Source organism: Colobus angolensis, unplaced genomic scaffold (genome assembly GCF_000951035.1).
Source record: "Colobus angolensis palliatus isolate OR3802 unplaced genomic scaffold, Cang.pa_1.0 Scaffold37, whole genome shotgun sequence".
Classification (NCBI taxonomy): Eukaryota; Metazoa; Chordata; class Mammalia; order Primates; family Cercopithecidae; genus Colobus; species Colobus angolensis.
The window spans coordinates 2,212,634-2,240,579 of NW_012117043.1; the positions used below are offsets into that span (position 1 = coordinate 2,212,634).

Here is a 27,946-nt window from a genome sequence, read left to right on the forward strand (position 1 = left end):
ATTAGTGTAGTACATTTAGTACAATTGATGAGCTTATATTGACACATTATTAATAACTGTAGTCCTTAGATTAACTTTTTCCCCCAATAGAATTTTATTGGTGTTACTTTTTAGCTTTTAAAACTACTGATCTTTTTAACTACAGGTCTTCAGTTGTGTCCATATGGTTAGTATGTGTGAAACAATTAGAAAAGATTGGTAGCTCTACATTTGTATGTTTAAATGCGCTATTTTTAGATCGCTGGGAGCAAAGAAAACAAGTTGCAAGTAAAAACATATGAATACATAAAAGTTAGAGTGGGTGGAGACTGGCTTGATCTTGAATGGGATTATGAAGACTAGTGTGATAAAACCTGTTGCATAGACAAGATGCTGCTTACCACCAGCCTTTTCTCCAAGGCTGAAAATCATAGGAAGTAAAGTATTAGTGAGCTCAAGAACTGGGCCGGTACGGTGGCTCACACCTGTAATCCCAGCACTTTGGGAGGCCGAGGCAGGCGGATCACGAGGTCAAGAAATCAAGACCATCCTGGCCAACATGGTGAAACCCCGTGTCTACTAAAAATACAAAAATTAGCTGGGCATGGTGGTGCATGCCTGTAATCTCAGCTACTCAGGAGGCTGAGGCAGGAGAATTGCTTGAATCCGGGAGGCGGAAGTTGCGGTGAGCCAAGATTGCGCTACTGTACTCCAGCCTGGCGACGGAGGCATCATCTCAAAAATAAATAAATAAATAAATAAATAAATAAGACCTGAGCACTGAGCTGTACCAAAATGTATTCTTCAATATGGTATTTTAACAAATTTCTATATGTTAAATATTAATAGCATGCTTTGAGAACAAGAGAGTAAAGGTATATTATGCCAAAGAACATTGAGGTAGAATAGTGAGACCAATATGAATCATTCATTCATCAGATCATTCAACAAGCATCTCTTTGGATTAACTATCATTTATTGAGTGCCAATTATTACATACTATGAAATATACAACTATATATTTATATATATACAAATATGCAAGTTATTTATTGTTGCCTGATTAGATAAATATGTTATTAACCTTACTTTAAAACCAAACACAGATATAGCTTATTTATATAGCTAATAAACATAGTGCATTTTCTTTTCTACTAAACTGTTAGAATCATTGATTTTGTTGATTGGTAAAATTTATAACAGATGATCTGGTGTATTTTTCATATTTTGCATTGTTGTGATAGGACATGATTTTTGGAATAAGACTAAAATGTCCAGGGTCTCAGGTATTGGCTGCTCTTGCTCTCTGTCTTCCCAGGTGAAATTAGAGCAGTTACTAATTCAGAAGACTCTTGACATGAAAGGTACTTTTGACAGAAAGGCAAAATGCACTCAAGATAAACACGAGGCATTCTTTTCCTATCATCTTCCATGTCTAGTGGCCAATTTTAAATACTGTATGTTTGGTTGAGTGTAGTAGCTCATGTCTATATTCCTAGCACTTTAAGAGGCTGAGGTGAGATGATTGCTTGAGCCCAGGAGTTTGAGACCAGCCTGGGCAACTTTGTGAGACCCCCGCCTCTACAAAAAAATTTTAGAAAAGTTAGCTGGGCATGGTGGCATGTACCCGTGGTCCCAGCTACTTGGGAGGCTGAGGTAGGAGAAATGCTTGAGCCCAGGAAGTTGAGGCTGTAGTAAGCATTGATCACTCTACTGCAGTCCAGCCTGGGTGACAGAACCAGACCCTGTCTCAAAAAAAAAAAAAAAAAAATCAGATTGTTTTCTTATTGTTGAGTTTTAAAAGTTCTTTGTATATTTTATATAACAGTACTTTATCAGATGTGTCTTTTGCAAATGTTTTCTCAGTTTATGGCTTGGCTTATTCTCTTGACAATGTCTTTTGGAGGGTACAAGTTTTAAATTTTAACCAAGTCTAGCTTATTTTTTCTTACATGGATGGTGTTTTTGGTGTATCAAAAAAGTCATTGCTATATCCAGTATCATCTAGTTTTCTCCTTTGTTATTTATTTAGTTTTAGAGACAAAGTCTTGCTCTAATCCCCAGGCTAGAGTTTTGCTCTACTACCCAGGCTTCTATTACCCAGTAATGCGATCCTAGCTCACTACAGCTTTAAACTCTGGGCTCAAGTGATCCTCCTGCCTCAGCTTCCTGAGTAGCTAGGGCGACAGGTGCACACTACCACACCCAGTTACTTTTTAAATTTTTAGTAGAGATGGAGTCTTGCTATGTTGCCCAGACTGGTCTTGAACTCTTGGCCTCAAGCAGTCCTCCCACTTCAGCCTCCCAAAGTGCTGGGATTACAAGTGTGAACCACTGTGCCCAGACTCCTATATTATTTTTTGAGTTTTAGAGTTTCATGTTTCACATTTAGGTCTGTAATCCATTTGGAGTTAATTTTTGTGAAGGGTATAAGGTCTGTATCTACATTCATTTTATTGCATGTGGATGTCCAGTTTTTTCAGCACTATTTGGTGAAAAGACTGTCTTGGCTCCATTGTATTATCTGTGCTATTATGTCAAAGATCAATTGACTGTATTTACATGGGTCTATTTGTGAACTCTTTGTTCTGTCCCACTGTTCTAATTATCTAGTCTTTCACCAGTACTACACTGTTTTGGTTACTGTAGCTTTAAAGTAAGTCTTGAAATCAGACAGCATCGGTGTTCTGACTTTGTTTTCTCCTTCAGTATTTAGTTAGCTGTTCTGAATTTTTTACCTCTCCATAGAAGCTTTAGAATTGATTTGTCAGTAGCTACAGAATAACTTGCTTTGATTTTGATTGGGACTACATTGAATGTATACATTAAGTTGGAAAGAACTGACATCTTGACAATATTGAGTCTTCCTATCCATGAAAATGGAATGTCTCTTCATTTATTTACTTCTCTTTTGATATGTTTCATCAGTTTTATAGTTTTCCTCATATAGATTGTATACATATTTTATTAGATTTATACCTAGGTATTTCATTTTTGGTGGCACTAATGTGCATGGTAATGTATTTTTAAATTTCAAATTCCACTTGTTTAATGCTTGTACGTAAGAAAGTGACTTTTGCATGTTAACCTTGTATTCTGCAACCTTGCTGTAGTAATTGCTTAGCAGTTCCAGTTTTTTGTTGAATCATTTGTATTTTATATATAGACGATCATGTCTTCTGTGAACAAAGCTAGTTTTATTTCTTTCTTTCCCATTTTTATACCTTTTATTTCCTTTTCTTGTCTTACTGTATTAGCTACAGTTATGTTAAAAAACTTGGTGAGAGGGGACATCCTTGCCTTGTTCCTGATCTTAGTGGAACAGCTTCAAGTTTCTCATTAAGTATGATTTTTTAATTTTCTTTTATTTATTATTTTATTTTATTTTTGAGACAGGGTCTCACTCTGTCACCCAGGCTTGAGTGCAGTGGCACGATCTCAGCTCACTACACCCCTGCTTTCTGGGCTCAGGTGATCCTCCCACCTCAGCCTCCTGAGTAGCTGGGACCACAGGTGCATGCACCATGCAGCACTAATTTTTGTAGTTTTTATAGGGACAGGGTTTTGCCATGTTGCCTAGGCTTGTCTCAAACTCCTGGGCTCAAGCAATCCACTCACCTCTGCTTCCTAAAGTGCTGGGATTACTGGTAAGTGATGTTAGCTGGACTTTTTTTGTAGATGTTCTTTAATCAGGTTGGGGAAGTTCCCTTCTAGTTTCTGAGGAGTTTTTTCTTTTTTTTCATAAATAGGTGTTGGATTTTGTCATATACTTTTTCTGCATCTATTATTTGACCATGTGATTTTTACCGTGTAGCTTATTGATGTGATAGCTTATGGTAAGTGAACCATTAAGTGAGGGTAAGTGAGCTACTACATTAAGTGGGCCATTCAACATTTTTTGAATGTTGAACCAGCTTTGCATACCTGGTATGAATTCCACTTGGTTCTTTATTTTATTTTGTTTTCAGAGACAGGGTCTCACTTTGTCACCCAGGCTGGAGTGCAGTGTTGCAATCATAGCTCACTGTTAACCTCAAACTCCTGGACTCAAGCGATCCTCGTGCCTTGGCCTCCCAAAGTGCTTGGATTACAGTTGTGAGCCACCGTGCCCAGCCTATAATTCTTACTATACGTTGTTGGGTTTGATTTGCTAGTATTTTGTTGAGGATTTTCACATCTATGTTCATGAGAGATATTGATCTGTAGGTGTCTTATAATTTTTTTTTTTTCTTGCAGGCGTGTGCCACCATGCCCAGCTAATTTTTTTGTGTTTTTAGTAGAGACAGGGTTTCTCCACGTTGGCCAGGCTGGTCTCACACTTCTGGCTTCAAGTGATCCACCCACCGCAGCCTCCCAAAGTGCTGGGAATACAGGAGTGAGCCACCACACGCAACCTGATGTCTTTTTTGTGGTTCTGGTGTTAGAGTAATACAGGTCTCCTAAAATGATTTAGGAAGCATTCTCTATGCTTCTGTCTTCCAAAGAGATGATAAAGAATTGGTATTATTTCTTTCTTAAATGTATGGTAGAATTTACCAGTGAATTCATCTGGTCCTGGGTGCTTTCTATTTTGGAAGGTTATTAATTACTGGGTCAATATCTTTAATAGGTGTAAACCTATTCAGGTTGTCTATTTATTGTTGTGTGTGTTTTGGCAGATTGTGTCTTTCAAGGGGTTGGCCCATTTCATCTAGGTTATCAAACTCGTGGCCATAGAGTTATTTGTAATGTTCCTTTATTATCCTTTTAATGTCCATGGGATCTTTAGTGATCTCCCCTCTTTCCTTTCTTTCCCTTTCCCTCCCTCCCCTCCACACCCCTCCCCTCCCCTCCCCGTTTTTGAGGCCGAGTCTCCCTCTGTTGCTCAGTCTGGAGTGCAATGGTGCGATCTTGTCTCATTGCAACCACTGCCTCCCAGGTTGAAGCGAGTCTCTTGCTTCAGACTCCTGAGTAGCTGGGATTACAGGCATGCACCACCATGCCTGGCTGATTTTTGTATTTTTGGTAGAGACAGGGTTTCGCCATGTTGGCCAGGCTGGTCTTTAACTCCTGACCTCACATGATTCACCTGCCTCGGCCTCCCAAAGTGCTGGGATTACAGGCATGAGGCACTGCGCTCAGCCTCCCCTCTTTCATTTCTAATATTAGTAGTTTGTGCCTTCTCTGTTTCTTTTTCAATTAGCTTGGCTAGAGTCTTCATTTTATTTATCATTTCAAAGAACCAGTTTTTGGTTTCATTGGTTTTCTCTGTTGATTTTCTGTTTTCAATTTCATTGATTTCTGCTCTATTTTATATTATTTATTTTCTTCCACTTACTTTGGATTCAATTTGCTCTTCTTTTTCTAGCTTTTTAAGGTGGAAGATTAGATTTTTAATTTTAGATCTTTCTTGTTTTCTAATATATTCAGTCAGTGTTACAGATTTCCCTCTATGCACTGCTTTCACTGCATTTCACAAATTTTGATAAATTATATTTTCATTTTCATTAGTTAAACATATTTAAACATTTCTCTGGAGCTTTCTTCTTTTACCTGTGTGCTATTTAGAATTATGTTGTTTAATCTTCAAATACTTGGTTATTTTCCAGCTATCTTTCTGTTTTTAATTTCTACTTTGATAATTCTATTGTGGTCATTGAATGATTTGTTATTTTTTATTTATTTTATTATATTTTATTTTTTTTGAGATGGAGTCTCACTCTTGTTGCCCAGGCTGGAGTGCAGTGGTGCAATCTTGGCTCACTACAACCCCTGCCTCTTGGGTTCAAGCAATTCTCCTGCCTCAGCCTCCCGAGTAGCTGGGATTACAGGCATGCATCACCACACCTGGCTACTTTTTGCATTTTTAGTAGGGATGGGGTTTCACCGTGTTGGCCAGGCTGACCTCAGGTAATCTGCCTGCCTCGGCCTCCCAAAGTGCTGGGATTACAGGCGTCAGCCACTGTGCCCAGCCTGTTCTTTTAAATTTGTTAAAGTGTGTTTTGTGGTCCAGAAGATGCCCTGTCTTAGTGAATGTTCCATGTCTGCCTGAAGAATGTTTATTATGTTACTGTTCAGAAGTAGTTTATAGATGTCACTTATATCCAGTTTACCGATGGTGCTGTTGAGTTCAACTATGTCCTTTTGTGCTTTTCTGGCTGCTGGATCTGCTCATTTCAGATAGAGGGGTGTTAGAGTCTTTAATAGTGGATTCCTCTCTTTCTCTTTACAATGCTACCGATTTTTGCTTCATGTATTTTGGTGCTGTGTTGTTAGGCACATACCTAGTAAGCACCAATTAAGTCTTCTTGGAGTATTGACCCCTTTATTATTATGTAATATCCCTCTTTTTCCTTGACAACTTTCTTTGCCCTGAAATATGCTCTTTCTGAAGTTAGTGTAACTGTGGTTGCTTTCTTTCGATTAGTGTTAGCATGGTATTTCTTCCTATATCCTGTTACTTTTAATCCCTGTCTTTATATTTAAAGTGGATTTCTTCTATACAACATATAGTTGGGTCTTGTGTTTTAACCCATTTTCACAATCTCTGTTGTTTAATTGACATATTTAGACCATTGATGTTTAACGTGATTATTGATATAGATGGATAAATAACTACCATATTTGTTCCTATTTGTTGCCCTTGTTTTTATTTTTATTTTTGTATTTTAGAAAATTTTTTCTAGTGAAAGGGTCTTGGTCTTCTGCCCAGGCTGGAGTGCAGTGGCATGAATGTAGCTCACTGTAGCCTTGAACTCCTGGGCTTAATTGATCTTCCTGCCTCAGCCTTCCATGTAGCAAGCCATCATGGTTGACAAATTTTATTTTTTTTATTGTTGCTTTTTTTTTTTTATCTTCCACACTTTTGCTGTCTTTTTAGTTTAATTGAACATTTTATATGATGTTGTTTCTTACCTTTCTTAGCATATCATTTTTACTACATCTTAAACTTCTTTTAGTGATTGTCCTGGAGTTTGCAATACATTTACAACCAATGCAAGTCTGCTTTCATATAACACTATACTGCTTCATGGGTAGTGCAATACCTAATATTCACAAACTATTCCTAATTCTCTCTTGTTTCTTGTATCATTGCTGTCATTTATTTCACATATGTATAAGCACATATATATACACACACAATGCCAAACATATATACATACACATACATAATTGAGTACATTATTGCTATTAATTTGAACAAACTGTTATCTGTAAAAAAATTAATAAGAAAAATAAGTTTTATTTTACCTTCACTTATTCTTCTCTGATGTTTTTCTTTCCTTATGTAAATGTGAGTTTCTCACCTATATTGTTTCCTTTTTCTCTGCCGAACATCTTTTAACATTTCTTGCAAGGCAGGTCTGCCAGCAACAAATTCCCTCGGTTCCTGTTTGTCTGAGAAAGTTTTTGTCTTTTGTTTTTGAAGGGTGATTTTTCAGGATACAGAATTAGAGGTTGCTTTTTTTTTTTTTTTTTCCACGCAACACTCTTAAGTGCTTCATTCTCTTCTTGCTTGCATCGTTTATGAGGATAAGGCAATGTAATTCTTATCCTTGCTCTTCTATAAGTAGGGATTTTTTCCTCTGGCTTCTTTCAAGATTTTCTCTTTATCTTTGATTTGTTTGAAATTTGAAAATGGTTTGCCTTGGTGTAGGGTTTTTTGGGGCATTTATCCCGCCTGCTGTTCTCTGAGCTTACCAGGCTTACCAGTTCTGATTCTGGTTCTGATGCTTATTTAGTCTCTTCAGATTGTATTGTTTGTTTTTTAGTGTGCTTTCTAATTTTTTGTTAAAAGGAAGATATGGTCCATGTGTGGTGGCTCACACTTGTAATCCCAGCAGTTTGGGAGGGTGAGGCAGGTGGATCTCTGAGGCCAGGAGTTCAAGACTAGCCTGGGCAATATGGTAAAACCTCGTCTCTACAAAAACATACAAAAAAATTCACCTGGGCATGGTGGTGGGCACTGGTAGTCCCACCTACTTGAGAAGCTGAGGTGGGAGAATCACTTGAGCCCAGGAGGGCCGAGGTAGCAGTGAGCTGAGATCATGCTACTACACTCCAGCCTGGGTGACAGACAGAGTGAGACCCTGTCTCAAAAAAAAAAAAAAAGGATATGATATATTGGGTAAAAGGAACTATGGTAAATTGGATGTTAGTAACTGAGTGGCAGTGTGTGGGGAGGGAAAGCATTCTACAGTCCTGTGGGTAAGTTTTAGTCCTTTGTTTCTCATTATTTTTTTGAGTGTGTGTGTTGTGTTTTTTAACACCCTCGGGTGAGACAGAAGGGTGAGAGGAGATTGGAGTTGGGTATTTTTCCCCAGGTAGGTTAAACTCTGATATAACCCCAGCAAGTTAGGCTCTCATAAAGTAGTTTCTGTTGAGGGCAGTCTTTGTTAAGAACAGAATGATCTGGTCTGGCATATTTCAAGATGGTTCCATTTTCACACCCACTGCCAGAGGCTCTAGGGGATTTTTATTCAGTATTGGCTGTTAGGGCCTGGTGGAGCTCCTGGAGGTAAAACACATCAGTGTGAGGGCCCCCAGGTCTGGGTCCCCCTGGAATTTTTACTTTTTACAATTTTTAATTTTTACATTTTACAATGTCTTGTCTACATTGAGCCTCTGGAAATTTGTGAATCACAGTTTAGGTGTTCCTACCTTAGTACTGATTCCTGAGAAGGTTCTTGCTTATGGATTTCTGCCCTGATAAATTGTGATTCTCTGTATCTGCCTGTCTGTCTCTCCAATTTTTGGGGTAGCCGTTTGCTCTATGATGTCATTTTTCTGACGGATGTAAGAAGAGCTGTTCAGCTTTTTACTTGTGGTCAGATCTAAGTGAAGTCTTCTGAGCTCCATGTTTTGGCCTGGAAACTGGAGGTCTGAATTTTTACAAATCAGTGCATTTCAGCTTTGAAGGACATTGTGTTGCTAGAACGTAATCATTGCACCTTAGTTTGAGGGAAGGATTGGTCATTATTGTATTTGGAATTAAGATATGAATTTCATTATGTACAAAAAAACTCTACTTATTCCAAGAGCTGCTTAATTGACTCCTTGAATCTCATTAATATTCTGTACTATCATACCTATCTGTGGTCCTTCAGGACAAAAGTCTTACATCATCTGCCCTCATGGAGGGCCATTATAATAGACTATTTATGTATTTACTTTGAGGCAGCATTACATATCCATTGGAGACAGATTTATTTGTTTCAGTTACCATACGTCTATTGATTTAAATCCATAATTTTTGGACACCTACCAGAATGGCTGACACTAAATATTGGCCAGGATGTGGAGCAGATAGAACTCTTGTACAGTGCTGGTGGAAGTGTAAATTGGTACAATCACATTGGAAAACAATTTTGTTAAAATCTACGAAAGATACACATGTGCCTGCCCTAATATACAGAAGTAGTTACTCTACTAGATGTATGTCCAAGAGAAATACATATACATGTTTACTAAAATACATTTGTGAGAATGTTTATATCAGTATTCTTTATTATGTTGTTTTCAAAATGGTAAAACAGTGATTCTCATACAACTATATAAGGGACAGATATCTTGCATTTTTTAACTCATTGATTAGGGATTTGGGATGTTATTATAGCTGGTTCAAAGGAGAAGGTGAATATCGCAGAGAAGCAATTAGGAATACTGAAATAAATTTTCTAATAGCTACAAGTTTGGTTAATATTCTGTTGGCACTAAAATGTACTGTTTGGAATCTTTTCTACAGAGTGGAATTCACTTTTGTCTCTACCAGACAAAATTCATTTGCATTTCTGTGCACAAGAATCAATTGCATTACTATCAGTTTTTGACAGCTCAGAGTATTGTACAGTAGCCCAGTCAAAAACAAAGTGTGGATCCCCTGTGGAATCAGATAACCCCAAAGGGTTTGCTAGAGAGCTCTTGGTAATCCATAGTAAAAACACACAGAACACAAAGTAATCTGTTCAGCATTTCAAAATCTTTCACAATTTTCCTTGACATCTTTTTTTTTTTTTTTTTTTTTTTTTTTTTGAGACAGAGTCTCACTCTGTCGCCCAGGCTGGAGTGCAGTGGCCGGATCTCGGCTCACTGCAAGTGGCTCACTGAATACAGCATCCCAGGATCAAGAAATCCTCCTGCCTCTGCCTCCCGAGTAGCTGGGACTACAGGTGTGTGCCACCTTGCCTGGCTTATTTTTGTATTTTTAGTAGAGACGGCTTTTCACCATGTTGGCCAGGCTGGTCTTGAACTCATGACTTCAAGTGATCCACCCACCTTGGCCTCCCAAAGTGCTGGGATTATAGGCATGAGCTACTATGCCTGACCTCCTTGACATCTTACGAGCTAAAAACTAGAAGTAAAAAAGTAAAACAACTCAGAGGTCCATGAACAGTACAATGGATAAAATTGTAATATTTTCGGCCAGGCGAGCCTGTAATCCCAGCACTTTGGGAGGCCGAGGTGGGCGGATCACAAGGTCAGGAAGTCGAGACCATCCTGGCTAACAAGGTGAAACCCCATCTCTACTAAAAATACAAAAAATTATCCGGGCGTGGTGGTGGGCGCCTGTAGTCCCAGCTACTCGGGAGGCTGAGGCATGAGAATGGCGTGAACCCAGGAGCGGAGCTTGCAGTGAACTGAGATCATACCTCTGCACTCCAGCCTGGGCGACAGCAAGACTCTGTCTCAAAAAAAAAAAAAAAAAAAAAAATTTGTAATATTTTCATACAATGGAAATCTATATAGCAATAGGAATAAAACTACAATTCCATGCAACAACATGAATTAATTTCATAAGCATAGTAATGTGTGAAAGAAGCCATTCCCAAGGGTACATATTGTGGGAACCCGTTTACATTAGGATGAACAAGTAGAACTTAAAGTAATAGAAATCAGGATTGTAGTTATGAGTTGGGATTATGACTGAAAAGAGATGTAGCAGGACCTTCTGAGTATCTGTAATATTCTGTTTCTTGATGTCTCTTGGTTCAGAGGTGTATTAACATTTCAAATTCATATTATACATATACTTAGGATGTATGTATTTTTTCTGTGTTTGTTACCTTTTGATAAAGTTTGCTAAAAAAAATATCATTTGCAGACCACAAACATCCATTTAACCAGTATCTATAGGGAAAAGTGGGGATGTGAATGTGTACTCTTGTCCTAATAATGCAGCATTATAAAGCAGTATTTTTATTGTCATTGGTATTTGAATTTTCTATATTATAGTTAGATAGTCTATGAAAAGTCATCAGAAGTTTAGAAGTAAGTTTGATTCTGAGGGCAAGAAAACCTTCATTTGCTTTTAGAATTCTCTAAAAACACTTCTACAGCTCTCCCAGAACTTGTATAGCCTTTTCTGTGTATATATTATTGTCTTAGCTGTTGTAATTTCCTTTTGCCTTAGATTGAGTTGTGAGATTCTAAACTTGTACTACCCCCACCCCTTTTTTGGTTTGGTATGTAATTTGCATATTTTCACCATGCGAAAGCTATTTTCTATGGTTGGAAAAGATTTTTTTTCCTACAGTGTGAACAAATCATTCTTTGTTCTCCTTATTGTGCCTCCAAACTGGTACGTCCGGTTTATGCCCCAAACAACAAAAGTCTGTCATCAGAAATTAAAATGCCAGTAAGAACAAAGGCGGAGACCATGAGGAGCTCTTGGAGAGGCTTTCTCCCTGTTCGCTCCTCTCCCCAAGTTACCACAGTTGCCAGGAAGCTGGAATACTGCTTGGTACTCGCCTTCCTTGTAGTTTTACTCTTGTATTTATTGCTATTGTTGGTTTAAAAGTGAACTTACAATTTAGTATACTTCTTTTCAGGATCTATAAAATCCTTATCTTTGAGATTCCTTGCCCTTTTTAATGAGGTCTTTCCTTAAAACCTAAAAAATCACTCTTGACAGGCACTTATTTGAAGGCAAAATTATCAGTGAACATAATGTATAAAATTATTATTCAGAAAGATAGCTAAAGCAGAATCTGTAAAGACTAACCATTCTCTGTGTGTCCTTTCTGAAATGTATGCATCATATCTGTAAAAACTTTGTTAACACTGTTTCTGTTCTGAAGTGGTACTCTAATGTAGAATTCCCACAGACTATTTGGAGAGTTCTCTCCTTGAGGAAGTTTGACATTTTGTGATTCACATAGGATGGTTTAGAATTATGTTTCTAATTTCAGTAGGTTGTACAATCCTGATTTTAATATATTCAGAAATATCTATAAATGTGACACAGTGTTTCCTCTGCTCCCCCAACCCCCACCCCCGAGTTATAATTAAACACAGATCCTAGGACCTTAGAGGTAATGAAAAATGGACAGTGAATGTGGGGATGCATTTTATAATCAGTCCAAATGTTTTTTCTCCCCCTCACCTGTTGCCTTATGTGTAAGGAGGGATTTAAGATAGAAGCTTAGAATGGGGCATTTAGGTTTGTTTTCAAAGCTGTTTTGCTGAAAAGTATTGTGTATTCAGGTTTCAAAATGTTTTTTGATGTCAAAATATGTATTATGTATATGTCAAAATGTGTATTAAATACAGTGATAGCAAACTTATATTGTGAGTATGCTAAGACAGATTTGTTTTATTCTTTTTTTTGAATAATTGAGTATAGCAGCTCATTTAAATATGGTTACACTTCTTTAACATAAAGATTTTATTTGATAGGACCAAAAGCTAAATACTAGAACTCTGGCATATAGTATAGAGTGGTGGATTTTGTTTTAGAATACTATCATTTATTGTAAGTGTAAAATAAGAAGTATTTTTCATTACTTGAAATATAATTTAATGTAAGTTTTGTGGTATTATTTTAAAATACATTGTTTATTTTATTAATAGAAATAGCACATATATTGGGTAACACTTATCTGTTACAATAATTTATTTTTAAAATGTAAATGGCTTGGCAGTGTTTTTATTCTTTTGGCTATTGTTAAAATTTTAAAAGGTAGGTGGAAGTAGCCAATAACAAATCTGTAATATAATTAGATTACATTAGTGTTACACCTTTTAGCATACATATACTTAAAATAAAAAAGACTGTAATTTTTAGATTTCAGAGAATGTGTGATACTACATTGCAGGCAAGTTGAACAAATAACCTTTTAAGACTTTTTCTAAATTTTAAATTTTGTTCTATAATAATAAAATGAGTATAATAACCATGGTTTTTATTCTGAAAATTAAAAGTTACAAAGGAATTTATAGAGTAAAGAAGTTCTTATAGTTTGGTATAATGCGTTTATAGCTTTCATATGTTTCATTGGTGATAGGTGGTGCTATTGTTGCACAGTTAGTCCTCGCATTCTTCACATCTGCATCCCAAGTGCTACAGAAGGATTTCTTGCTAATAAATAATTTGTAGTAATTATCATAAGCAAAATGAATGTGATGGTTATTTAGGCATTATCACAACTTAACATTTATAAGAAACAAAAATATTTATAGTTTGCAACTCTTAAATTCAGATAGCTGAAAAATCTAAAAAAGTAGTTACTCTAAAAGAGAGCTCTGTAGATTTATAGTAATATTGTAAGATTTATACACTTCTAATTTTATAATGTATACATCTTTGATATTTTAAACTGCTTGTATGGCAGGCCTATTTTTAAAAAAATACCATCAGTATGTTTCCTCTATTGAATTTATATCTTTATTACATTGGTTGTAAGTTCTTTTGTATCTTGAACTAGTTTTATAATGTTTGCCATTTTCTCTGATATGGCGTATTTCATCAAACACTAGGCAATTATGAAAATGGTTTGAGAACTACAGTACCATGTAGAGTAATTTAATCTGTCTCTCTCCCTTCCCCATCTCCCCCAAAGATAAACTCAGAGTTCTGTCAGTTGAGATGGAAATAGGAAAGCTATTCTTAACTATAATTTAATCTGCTCAGTGCTTCAATCAGCAGTTTGAAAAGCAGTTGTTTTCACACTTGTCACGTGTTACCATACCCCTTTACCTTTTGTTCTTCTTTTTAAAAAATTTTTATCCCCTACAAAATATCCTGAACATACCCTTTATCTTTTGAATAGAATGAATGACTCAAAGTGCTTGGATATTCATAGTGTTTGAGCTATGTTTATATTTTTGTGTATGATAAAAATGATGACTTTTAAAAGTTGTATATATATATATAGAATTTTTGTTCACAGAATATTGAAATTAGAAGTATCCTGGGGGCTTTTTTAGCAGCTTTTCCTTTTCATTTTATGATTGTGAAAGAATATAGGCTTATTGAGGTTACATGATTTACTCAGTGTTAACAGACAATTAGTTCCCTAACCATAACTATACCTAAATTATTCACATTTCACTTAAGTGAATATGTATTGCTTTTTCTCATTTACAACATATTTGTTAAAGTTGCTACAATATTTAAGGTGAGATTTTCAGAGTAGTATTACAGTTTTGTTCTCAAAAGAGAAGGCAGTTGTGCAGGAACTGTACAGATTTCTAATGGTTTAATAAGATAAAAAATATAGACTTCCAGAACAGACCCTTTTTTCTGTTCATATCAAGTATGTGCTCTTACAATTTTCTAAAATTACTTGCAGTAATGTGACCAACAATCGTGCATGAGCAACAATAAATGTGTGTGGGTGTATGTATATATATTTCAGACAAAATATTGTTGTAAAATTTAAAGGATCTTGTTTTTATATAATACTGTTATGACCTTCATTTTCCCACTGAAATATTTTCTTTCTTCTCTCATGCAGATCAGTGGGGAAGCACAAGAGCTCTTCTCTGTTCGACATGGCCCAATTCGAGCGGCTAGAATCTTGCCTGCTCCACAGTTTGGTGAGTGTAGTCCTTAAGAAGAAAATCATTCAGAAAAGAGTTTCTCTTTTGTTGGTCTTGGACTACAGACAGCAAGAATGATAACTAAAGTCTGTTTTCCTCCGAGTGCCCATTCCCCTTCCCCACCTCCCCCAAAGATAAACTTAGTTCTGTCAGTTGAGATGGAAATAGGTAATCTTAACCAATTCAATATGGCCATTCACTTTCTGCTGTGGTTTTGATTTATCTTCATCCTCTTTGATCTTGATTTAGCCTCTGCCTTTGCTGGCTCTTTCTTGAAGTCCTTTTCTCTCTTGGTTTTCATGGCATCCTTCTTCCCATATCCCTTCCTGGCTGACTGTGCCGCCTTTGTTATGTTTCTGGCTTAGCTTTCTTCTGTGGGTATTCCTCAAGTCTCTGTTGTTCTCCTGCCTTTGCCCTCCTTCTCAGTTATACTTATGCCGTGGAGAGCTTGGTTTTCACTTTTATCTGGGTTGTAGATGACTCTGCTGTCTGCATCTACAGCTATGTCAGAAGTGGAGTTTTGGGCTTTTAAGCTTGCAATTCTGCTTTAATAGAGAATACTTCTTAATGTTGTGTTTAAATAGTATATATGTTTTGTATTTATTAAAAAAATTCAAATATGTGTTTGTATTAAACCTGCTTTTAGATGGCTAAATAACTCCTGACTCCTTAATACTTTGAGTTTTCCAAAGGTATTATTCTCTCATTACGTTTCCTGTGTTCACTCAAGAATATTTTTGCATGTGCACTGAAAACATAATCATAATGTTCATGTTTGGATATTTTAAAATCTTTTTAAAAAGAGGATATTAAGATATTTTAATTCTATTATATTTTAAAAAGTTACCTGAAGTGAAAAAAATCTTATAAGACTTCTTGTAGCAGCTAATTCTCTAAATTTGTGAGAATGATGTTTTCGAAAACTTACGACATTGTGATTGTGTGTAAATAATATAGGGATTAATTTAACAACTAAATCTGCCTAAATGAAATGAGGAGGGTGGAGGAAACAAGGCAACAGTGTCTTGCAGTCACGTGTAGATTTTCTCCCTTGCTATTCAACTCTATGGCATATTCTGATTTCAGCTCTTCAGCTGTCTGTTTCTTTCTCACACAGCTGATCGTGCTCTCTCTCGCTCTCTCATGCTGTGTCACTCTCTCTTTTGTTCTGTTTTTTGTTGCATTTGTAATTTGGTGAAATATTTTGACAATGAAGATTCTAGACCATCCTTTTCTAGAAGGTTTTTGGAATAGCCAGGTTTCTCTTTGGATGGTTGGAATCAAGGAGGACTTTATTACTAAAGGACTCTGCTCTGTTTCTTTGTGGGTAATTCACAGATGCAGACTTTTCCCTCTTCATGTTATTTGTGAAGTTATTTTGTTTATGAGTATTATCAATGTTCATCTTTTCTCAACTTTTAAGGCAGAAATATGTCATGAAAATATCTAATTAATATTGCTAATATTTTCTTTGGAAGTAGATTTAATTTACTTTCCTTTTTAAAAAACGATTTCTTCCTTTACTATAATGTATTTATTTAAAAATATATTGTTAGATTTAAAATATAATTTTACATGGGTAAGTTTTCTGTTATGAGTTAAGCAAATTACTTGTGTAGCTTTTATTGTATTTGATTAATTTTTTAGATTTTTAAATAAGACTAGTCAAGTGCAGTAGTGAGAAGGGGGGAAAAGTAGAACAAGGAGTTCCATCCGTAACTGACTGTAAACAATCAAGAACTCACTACCTTTGGAGCAGCCTTTTAGATTTTTTCCCCCAAAGTCATACGTGCAAATGATCACATAAAACTTGTAATGGAAAAGAGTAATACCCACTTTTCTCTTTTACCCATTTTGCTTTAATTCGTTATGGTGGAATATGTAGCTTTCTGAAAAAGGATGTGTGGGAGATATTGTCTGTCTTTATTCTTCCTTCACTCTTGATTGATTATTTGGCTGGATAACAAATACATGTTTATAAGAAAGTTACTTCAGAATTTCAGAGGCATTGGTGTAACATTATGTTGAAGAGTCTAAGGCCATTTTGATACCTTTTTCTTTGTGGCTTGTTTTACTTTCTGGAAATTTATACAATGTTGGCTTTGTTCCCGATGTTCTGAAACTTTGCAGCCTTATGTCTTGATTCACACATTTTCTTGGACCCTTTTATTTTGAAAATGCAAGTCTCGTATTTTGACGAAATGGCTTCAATTTTTGTTGTTGATTTCTTCCATTAAGTTTTCATTGTTCACTCTTTCTATAACTTGTATTATCTGGATGTTAAATCCCTTGTACTGGTTAATTTTTTAAAATTAATTTCTTATTCTTTTTTTGAGATAGTTCCAGTGTGGTTTACTAATACTTCTCTTGAATAATTATTTTCTGCTGTTATGTTTTTCTTATCCTATACCTCTCATATCTAATACCTTCCTCCCTTCTTTCTTCTTTGCCTCCCTTTCTTCTTTCTTGGTATACTTTACATATGAATAGGTAGCAAATAGAATCCAATGACATATAAAAATAATTATACATCAGGACAAAGTAAGATTTATTCCAGGAATACAATGTTGGCTAACATTTGAAAATTAATGGGCTGGGCTTGGTGGCTCACGCCTGTAATCCCAGCACTTTGGGAGGCCGAGGCAGGTGGATCATGAAGTCAGGAGTTTGAGACCAGCATGGCCAATGTAGTGAAACCTCGTCTCTACTGAAAATACAGAAAATTAGCCGAACATGGTGGCTGGTGCCTGTAATCCCCACTACCCGGGAGGGTGAAGCAGGAGAATTGTTTGAACTCAGGAGGCAGAGGTTGTAGTGAGCTGAGATAGCACCATTGCATTCTAGTCAGGGTGACAGTGTGAGACTCCATCTCAAAAAAAAAAAAAAAAAAGAAAATCCATGTAATTTACTGTATTAGAGTGAAGAAGAAAACCTGTATGATCATCTCAATAGAAGTAGGAAAAAAACTTTGCCAAATCTCTCTCAGTAGCCATTTATGATAAAACAAACAAACAAACAAACAAACAAAAAACCAAAAAAAAAAACATTTTAGCAAACTAGGAATAGAAAAAAGTTCTGAATATGATAAAAGTTATCTATTTTAAAAATGTATACCAAGCGTCATACTCAATGTTGGTATATTGAATGCTTTCTTGCTGAGTTCAGGATGACTTCTGTCACCACTTCTATTTATTGTAGTTCCTAGCCATTACAATAAGGCAAGAAAAACAAAAAAGGCATAAAGATTAGAAAGAAGGATATGAAAGTGTCTTTATTCATTGATAACATGATTGTGTACATAGAAAATGCAATAGAACCAACAAATGGTTAGAATTAATCAGTGAATTTAGCAGAGCTGCTGCATACAAGGTTCTGTAAATCCTTTGTGAACTGAACCCCTTCCTGTGCATTTTTCCAGCATCACGTTCTGCCATCTTTACCCTGTCCCCCTCACTAGTCATTACAACAACATTCCCTTGTGGTAGTTGTACTGAATTTCTTTTATTTCCTCAAAAGATCCATCCTCCTGCTTTCCAGTCTGCATTTGTTATTTCCTCTTCTAGAATACTCATGTCCTTCTAACCCTTCTTGCTCCTTATCCACTGTCAGTAGTGCGTGCTCCCATAGGACTTAATGTTCTTCAGTTGTTCATTTGCCTCTTGTTTGCTACATTTGCAGTGTTTTTATGTATTCAGTGTCTCACAGAGTGCTTTATACAAGGTATTAATAAATACTTGCTGAATGTTGCTGGATTGTATAATACTTTGCAAGTTAAGACTTGGAAGAAAAAGTGAGTTCCCTTTCTAAAGGTATTTCTGTAGAAAGTCTGTCCCCTAACTTAAAGTGAGAAACTGAAGGATTTGGATGTCCTCGTATCCCACAGAAGACCATCTTTGTATTTAATGGGCATTTACTCATGTCAGCATAGCTTATGCATCCCTGCTTCTTCATGGCCACTATCAATAATAATTGATTATTTTCTTAACGAACCTAGATCTGCCTTAGGATTTTTTTCAATACAATATTCCAGAAAGCTATGAATAATTAATTGGTATTATCTCAGATAAAAACTGTTACTAATTATCTTTCAAATCTGTCCTTCTAGAACTTAATTCCAAGTAATAAATTTTTCTTACTCATTACTTTAAGTAGCCATTTTGGCTTTTAGTACCTCACTTTTGTAATAAAATGTATCAGAATGTATATTTTAATATAGAAGTAAAAAAGAGACTTTCACTTCCTTTAATATGTTTTTAATTTCTTTCTTTTTATTTTGGGATGGAGTTTCACTTTTGTTGCCCAGGCTGGAATGCAATGGCGCAATCTTGACTCACCACAACCTTTGTCTTCTGGATTCAAGTGATTCTCCTGCTTCATTCAGCCTCCCGATTAGCTGGGATTACAGGCTTGCACCACCACGCCCGGCTAGTTTTTGTAATTTTAGTAGAGACAGGGTTTCTCCATATTTGTCAGGCTGGTCTCGAACTCCTGACCTCAGGTGATCCACTCGCCTTGGCCTCCCAAAGTGCTGGGTTTATAGGCATAAGCCACTGCGCCCAGCCTGTTTTTAATTTCTTAAAGTAAGGACCATGTAATTCTAACCACCGACAATATTGATTATTTAAAAAAATCAAGTAATACTGAAATGTGGGAAATGAAAATTTATGTGAGTCTATGTTAGCAAAGGTAAACCTGACTGCTTCTTCCTTTTCATCCTTCCTCAGATATTGAGCGTGTACTGAAGGCCCATATTAACAGTATATGTTTCTAGTTTTTTTCCCCTTAATTATTCACACATGCATAACACTAACTTATATAATTATGTCCCAGGACTGATTCAGGTTCTTTATATGTATTACATGTATTGGCTGAAGGGTGTGTGTGTGTGTGTGTGTATAATATTTTTCATAACGATATATAGTGAACATTGTTTCATTTCAGAACTTAGGTATTTATTTCATTATTGCTAAAAATTATGTAACATTGATATTGTATGGGCATTTTTATTGTTTTTTCCCTATTGGTTATGTTATTATTTCCATATATGTACATTTAAAAAAAATACAAGGAATTTTTTTTAAGGATAACTCCTAATGGAGAATTGCTCAAAGGATCTGTATATTTCTTTCTTTCTTTTTTTCTTTTTTTTTGAGACAGAGTCTCACTCTGTTGCCCAGGCTGGAGTGCAGTGGCACAATCTCGGCTTACTGCAAGCTCCACCTCCCAGGTTCACGCCATTCTTCTGCCTCAGCCTCCCAAGTAGCTGGGACTAAAGGCGCCTGCCACCACACCCGGCTAATTTTTTGTATTTTTAGTAGAGACGGGGTTTCACCATGTTAGCCAGGATGGTCTTGATCTCCTGACTGCATAATCCACCCATCTTGACCTTGTGTATTTCAATTTTGATGCATGCTGTAAAATTTCCTCTTAGAGAGAATCTACCAACATTTATACATGAGAATCCCATTTCTCCTTATTCTCTCCTATACTGGCTATTATGAATCTTTTCAATCGTTGCCTGTCTGGATGGCAGAAAATCCTATTCATATGTAACTTAAAAATTTATTTTTTTTTTTTAAGACGGAGTCTTGCTCTGTCGCCCGGGCTGGAGTGCAGTGGCCGGATCTCAGCTCACTGCAAGCTCCACCTCCCGGGTTTACGCCATTCTCCTGCCTCAGCCTCCCCAGTAGCTGGGACTACAGGCGCCCGCCACCTCGCCCGGTGAGTTTTTTTTTGTATTTTTTAGTAGAGACGGGGTTTCACCGGGTTAGCCAGGATGGTCTCGATCTCCTGACCTCGTGATCCGCCCGTCTCGGCCTCCCAAAGTGCTGGGATTACAGGCTTGAACCACCGCGCCCGGCCAAAAATTTTTATTTTTGGAGACAGTCTCACTTTGTGGCCCGTGCTGGAATGTAGTGGTGTGATCCTAGCTCACTGAAGCCTGAAACTCCTAGGCTCAAGCAATCCTCTCACCACAGCCTCCTGAATAGCTAGGACTACAGGCACACGTCAGCATGCCTGGCTAATTTTTAAATTTTTTGTAGAGATGAGGTCTTGCCATGTTGCCCAGGCTAGTCTTGAACCCCTGGCCTCAAACAATTCTCCCATCTCAGCCTCCCAGTGCTGGGATTATAGATGTGACCCACTGTACCCATATGTAATTTTTTGATCCTTGATTACTAGGGAGGATAGAAAATACTCATATTTTTGCTATTTATATTAATTAATATCATACTTGTTTATATTCTTTCTCATTGATTTGAGCCCTTTACTAGGTTATTATTAATCTTTAGTTTCATACTAAGAAAATCCTTCTGTATTTTACTATGCCTAACTTTAAATCATGACTTTTCTTGAAAGTTTAATTAAAATTTTATTTTGTTACTGTTATTTGTCTTCTGAATTAATTAATTAATTAATTTAGAGACAGAGTCTTGCTCTGTCACCCAGACTGGGGTTCAGTGGTGCAATCTCCACTCACTGCAGGCTCTGCCTTCTGGGTTCTTGCCATTCTCCTGCCTCAGCCTCCTGAGTAGCTGGGACTACAGGTGCCTACCACCATGCCGAGCTAATTTTTTGTATTTTTAGTAGAGACAGGGGTTCACCTTGTTAGCCAGGATAGTCTCAATCTCTTGACCTTGTGATATGCCTGCCTTGGCCTCCCAGAGTGCTGGGATTAGAGACGTGAGCCACCGCGCCCAGCCTCGTCTTCTTATTTTATTACATTTGCCATATTGTTCATGGTCAGGAAGTAGTTCTTCTTTGCCAGTCTCTGATTTTCATAGATTTTGCACAAAATTTCTGTTTTATTATGGAGTTTCTCTTACTATAATGTTATCTTTTGGGAATGACAGGAACTGTGTTTTTCTAATATTTGCATTCTATGCAGTGACTTGCATAATAATATGTGCCATAGAAGGGGTACCCCATAATGAATTTAATTCAGTATTTTATAGAGAATAATCTAGAATGCTACTTTTTATACAGTGTTGTTCCTAAATTATCAATTTATGATCAAATGATGTATTTTATTGTATTTATTTTATTTTGAGACAGGGTCTGTCTCTCTCTTGCCCAAGCTGGAGTGCAGTGGTGCAATCATTTCTCACTGCAGCCCTTGACCTCCTGGGCTCGAGTGATCCTCCTGCCTTGGCCTCCCAAAGCACTGGGATTACAGTGTGAGCCGCCACACCTGACCTTTTTTTTTTTTTATTTCTCTGGGATAGAATTTTGCTTTGTTGCCCAAACTGGAGAACAATGGCACAGTCATGGCTCACTTCAGTCTTGACCTCCTGAGCTCAAGTGATCCTGGCTAATTACGGAGTCTCTTTCTGTCGCCCAGGCTGTAGTGGAATGGCATGGTCGTAGATGGGGTCCCACTGTGATGCACCAGCTGGTCTTGAATCACTGGCCTCAGGTGATCCTCCTGCTTTGGCCTCCCAAAGTACAAGGACTACGGGTGTAAGCCTCCGTGCCTGGCCTGATGCTGTTTTTTACATTAATAGAGTTTATAACTCATAAGAATTATAGTAGTCTTGTGCATATTCTTTTTCCTTCCTGCTCCTGGAGAAAGATAATCATTTTAGCCTTAGCCTTGAATAATTTCTTAGAAATGCAGATGTAAATTTTAAAATACACACACACACACACACACACACACACACACACACACACACACAGAGTCTGTGCAGCCAAAACACTAGCAAGCCTCCAAAAGTAGGCCAACTGACATTTGTTTATATTCCTCACCAGTCTATTGCAAAGATGAGGAAACAGGCTTATTGACATTTTAAATGGCTAAACTACGAGATTTAGGGCTTCTCTAATGTTTTCTGCTCTAATTACTGCTCAGTTTGCCTTGTGTATTGTGTATTTTTAAAAATAACACCTGGTCGTTATTATTGAGGTCTTACTGCTTGTGATCTTTTAGGTTTTTGCAATATTTTGCTAAGCCTGTGATATGATTCAGGTAAATTGTAACTTGAGAACATATGTTGTGTTCATCTTAAGTTTCTTTAATGATTTTGGTGAGAGAACAGTGTTTCTAGGGGAGAATGTCTGCTTTAGAGGTGCTGCTTTTTTAGTTTGGTGATTTCGTGGTTTTAGGTATAAGAAATTGATTTCAGAGGATTCTCAGTTTATACCTAGCTGAACCCTGTAATTAGGGCATTTTTCTATAAGAGCCATAGAGGGAAATGTACTGAACAGAAAAGAGGTGAATTAAGCGAGCTATATAATGCTTGATACTTTTCAGATAACATTTTAGGTTGATTGTATACATTGTTACTACTTTTCCACTATTCCTCAGGGTGAGTACCATTATCCTAATTCACAGGTGAGGAGACTTAATGCTCAAAGAAATTGACATTTGGTAAATGGTGGAACTGAAACTTGTAATATCAATTATTATTTGGTTATATAGCACAAAGTATAAAAAAGAAAAAGTATTTCAAAACCCTGTTCCCTGAAGATACCCTCTGTTAATCTCGTTTTATATCATTTAAGCCTCTTTATACACACATTCCATGTACATGATGTGTTTTAAAAATTGGGATTACTATGTAATATATTTTGTAGCCTTTTATTAATTTAACATTATTAGTTGAGCATTTTCCTGATAGTAGATATTCTCCTTTAATATGCTTTTCAATAACTGCATAACTTTTCATCATGTGGATTTGTGATTACTTATTTAAGCAACCTTAACATTTGTTTTCATTTTTCTCCTATTTTTTCAATTTTAAAAATTGATACGAATATTTTGCATGTTATGCGGTACTTGTATTTCTTAGATGCACAGAATGTGTAATGATCAAGTTAGGGTATTTTAGGTATCCATCGCCTGAAGTATTTATCATTTCTATGTGCTGGTAACATTTCAAGTTCTTTCTTCTAGCTACTTTGAAATAGATAATACGTTGTTGCTAACTGTAGTCATCCTACTCTGCTATTAAATATTGAGGCTTACTTGTTCTAACTCAGCGGCCCCAACCTTTTTGACACCAGGGACCGGTTTTGTGGAAGCCAGTTTTTCCATGGATGGGGGCCTTGGCTAGGGGGATTATTTCGGGATGAAACTGTTCCACCTCAGATCATCAGACATTAGTTAGATTCTCATAAGGAGTGCACAACCTAGATCCCCTACATGCACAGTTCGTAATGGGGTTGGTGCTCCTGTGAGAATCTAATGCCACCGCTGATCTGACAGGAGGTGGAGCACAGACCATAATGCTTGCTCTCCTAAGGCTCACCCACATACCATGAACTGGTACCAGTCTGCGGCCCAGGAGTTGGGGACCTCTGTTCTAACTGTGTGTTTGTACCCATTAACCAACCTCTCTTTATCCACCCCGCTTCCATCCACGCATTCTTCCCAGACTCTGGTATGTATCATCCTATTCTCTATCTCCATGAAATCAGTTTCTTTAGCTTCCACATGTGAGTGAGAACATGTGATATCTGAATTTCTGTGCCTGGCTTATTTCACTTAATGTGATTACCTCCAGTTCCATCCCTGTGCTGCAATGACATGATTTTATTATTTTTTATGGCCACATAGTATTTCACTCTGTATATATACCACATTTTCTTTATTTATTCATCCATGGATGGACACTTAGGTTGATTCCATATCTTTGCTGCTGTGAATAGTGCTGCGATAAACATGTGAGTGCAGGTTATACAGATTTCTTTTCCTTTGGATAAATACCAGGTAATGGGGATTGCTGGATCATATGATAGTTCTATTTTTAAATTTTTGAGGAACCTCCATATTGTTTTCCACAGTGGTTATATCAGTTTACATTCCCACCAACTGCATATAAGAGTTCCCTTCTTGGCCAGGCATGGTGGCTCATGCCTGTAATCCCGTTACTTTGGGAGGCTGAGGCAGGCGGATCACGAGGTCAAGAAATCAAGACAATCCTGGCCAACATGGTGTAACCCCATTTCTACTAAAAATACAAAAATTAGCTGGGCGCATTGGCGCACGCCTGTAGTTCCAGCTACTCGGGAGGCTGAGGCAGTGGAATCCCTTGAACCCGGGAGGTGGATTTTGCAATGAGCCAAGATCGCACTACTGCACTCCAGCCTGGTGACAGAGTGAGACTCTGTCTCAAGAAAAAAAAAAAGGAGTTCCCTTCTATTTTATTTAGTTTGCCCTGATCTTTATTCTTTCTTTTATTCTGCTAATTTTGAGTTTGGTTTGTTCTTGGCTCATTGCAACCTCCGCCTTCTGGTTCAAACGATTTTTCTGCCTCAGCCTCCCGAGTAGCTGGGATTACAGGTGCCCACCACCACACCCGGCTAATTTTTGTATTTTTTGGTAGAGATGGAGTTTTGCCATGTTGGCCAGGCTGGTCTCAAACTCCTGACCTCAGGTAATTCACCTGCCTTGGCTTCCCAAAGTGCTGGGGTTACAGGCGTGAGCCACCGTGCCTGGTTGCTTTTCTGGTTTCTTGAGGTGCGTCATTAGGTTGCTTATTTGAAAGTTTTCTACTTTTTTGATGTGTTTATTGCTATGAACTTCTCTTTTAGCACGGCTTTAGTTGTATCCCAAATGGTTTTGGTATGATGTGTTTCCATTTTAATTTGTTTCAAGAAATATTTTGATTTCTCTCATAATTTCTTCATTGACACAATGGTTGTTCAGGAGTATCCTGTGTAATTTCTATGCATTTGTATAGTTTACAAAATTCATCTTCATGTTGATACTTAGTTTTATTCCACTGTAGTCTGAGAAGATTTTTTAAAATTTTTTTAATTTTTATTTATTTATTTATTTTTGACACAGAGTCTCCCTATTTTGCCCAGACTGGCGTGCAGTGGCACGATCTCGGCTCACTGCAACCTCTGCCTCCTGGGTTCAATCAATTCTCCTGCTTTAGCCTCCTGAGTAGCTGGGACTATAGGCACATGCCACCACACACGGCTAATTTTTGTATTTTTAGTAGAGATGGGATTTTGCCGTGTTGGCCAGGCTGGAAGATTTCAGTTTCTAAAAATTTGTTGAAACTTATTTTGTGGCCTAATGTATCGTCTGTCATGGAGAATGTTCTATGTGTTGATAAAAATGTATAACCAGCCTGGCGAAATAGCAAGTTCCCATCTCTATTAAAAAAAAAATTCGCAGAATGTATATTCTGTAGTTGTTGGGTAGAATGTTCTATACATGCCTGTTAAGTCTGTTGGATCTGAAGTCCAGTTTAAATCCAATGTTTCATTGTTGATTTTCTGTCTGAATGATCTGTTTAATGCTGAGAGTGGGGAGTTGAAGCCCCTTACTATTACTATATTTCATTTTATCATTCCCTTTAGATCTACTAATATTTGCTTTATGAATCTGGATGCTCCAGTGTTGGGTGCATATATATTTAGAATTGTTATATTCTCTTGTTGCATTGACTCCTTTATCATTACATAGTGCCTTTTTTTTTTGTACTGTTTTTGTTTTGTTTCATTTTATTTTTAAAGATAAGGTCTCACTGTCTTACCTGGGCTAGAGTGCAGAGGAATGATTGTAGCTCACTGCCACCTTGAGCTCCTAAGCTGAAGCAGTCCTTCCACCACAGCCTCCTGAATAGCTGGGAGTACAGGTGGGCACCATCATGCCTGGCTAATTTTTAAAAAATATTGTAGAGATGAGGGTTTCTCTGTGTTGCCCAGGCTGGTCTTGAACTTCTGGCTTAAAGTGGTTCTCCCACGTTGGCCTCCCAAAACACTGGGATTACAGGTGTGGCCACCATGCCCAGCCAAATTCTGTTTTATCTGATATCAGTATAGCTAGTCTTGCTCACTTTTAGTTTCTATTTGGATGGAGTACCTTTTTTCCATCCCTTTACTTTGAGCCTTTATATGTCTGTAGGTGAAGTGCATTTCTCATAACCATCAAAGTTGGATCATGTTTCTTTTATGCATTCAACCAGTCTCTGTCTTTTAAGTAGATACTTTAATCAATTTACATTTAAGGTTATTATTGATATGTGAGATTTTGTTTCTGTCACATAATTTGTTTTCTGTTTGGTTTGTATATTCTTTGTTCCTTTCTCTTCCTTATTTGTGTGTTTGGTTTACCAGTGAGTTTTATACTTTTGTGCGTTTTCATGATGGGGGTGTATGTTATTCTTTCGCTTTCATGTTTAGGACTCCTTTGAGCATCTCTTGTAGGCCTAGTCTAGTGGTGATGAATTCCCCCAGCTTTTGCTTATCTTGGAAGGACTTTATTTCTCCTTCATTCATGAAGGATAATATTGCTGGATATAGTATCCTTGGGTGACAGGTTTTTTTTTTGTTTTTTGTTTTTAAATTTTAGCACTTGCAGTATGTCATTCAATTCTCTCCAGGCCTGTGGCTTTCTGCTGAGAAATCCACTGTTGGTTTGGTGAGAGCTCCTTTATAGATGACTAAAATGCTTTCACTTGCTACCCTTAATATCTTCTCTTTTGCTTGGCTATAGTTTGACTATAAAGTGCCATGGAAGAAGACCTTTTTACATTATATCTGCGGATTTTTAGACCTCTGATTTGTGAAAGTTTAGGTCTTTCTCTTGCTAGACTTGGGAAATTTTCATCTAACATTTTGTTAAATAGGTTTTCTAAGCCTTTCATTCTATCTTCATCCTTGTGGATACCAGCATTTCAAATATTTGGTCACTTTATGTTGTCCCAAATGTCACAAAGGCTTTGCTCATTCTTTTTCATCCTTTTTTCTTTATTTTTGCCTGACTGGATTATTTCAAAAGAACTGTCTTCAAGTTCTGAGATTCTTCCTTCTGCTTGATCTTATCTATTGTTGCTTTTGAATATATTTTGCATTTTATTCATAGAATTCTTATGTTCTAGAATTTCTGTTTTGTTCTTTTTAAAAATACCTGTCTCTTTTGTGAATGTCTCAGTCATTCCTGAATTGTTTTTCCTACTTTTCTGTATTATTTTTCAGAACTCTGTTGTATCTCATTGAGCTTCTTTAAAATCAGTATTTTGAATTGTTTCTCTGGGATTTTACGAATTTTTTTTTATTATTATACTTTAAGTTCTAGGGTACATCACATGTGCACAAAGTGCAGGTTTGTTGCATATGTGTACATGTGCCATGTTGGTTTGCTGCATCCATTAACTTATCATTTACTTTAGATATTTCTCCTAATGCTATCCCTCCCCCATCCCCCCAC

General features: G+C 36.9%; 1 protein-coding gene across 1 annotated transcript in view; it reads left to right on the forward strand.

The window, feature by feature from the left end:
- The first annotated feature begins 5,964 nt into the window (after positions 1 to 5,964).
- The window catches only part of BCAS3 (breast carcinoma amplified sequence 3), a 655,658-nt gene continuing 633,676 nt past the window's right edge, over positions 5,965 to 27,946 (forward strand). Inside the window, exons 1-2 of the mRNA XM_011953652.1 lie at positions 5,965 to 5,981; positions 14,694 to 14,775. The gene's annotated coding sequence lies outside the window, so the exon portion shown is untranslated. The remainder of the gene's footprint in view (positions 5,982 to 14,693; positions 14,776 to 27,946) is intronic.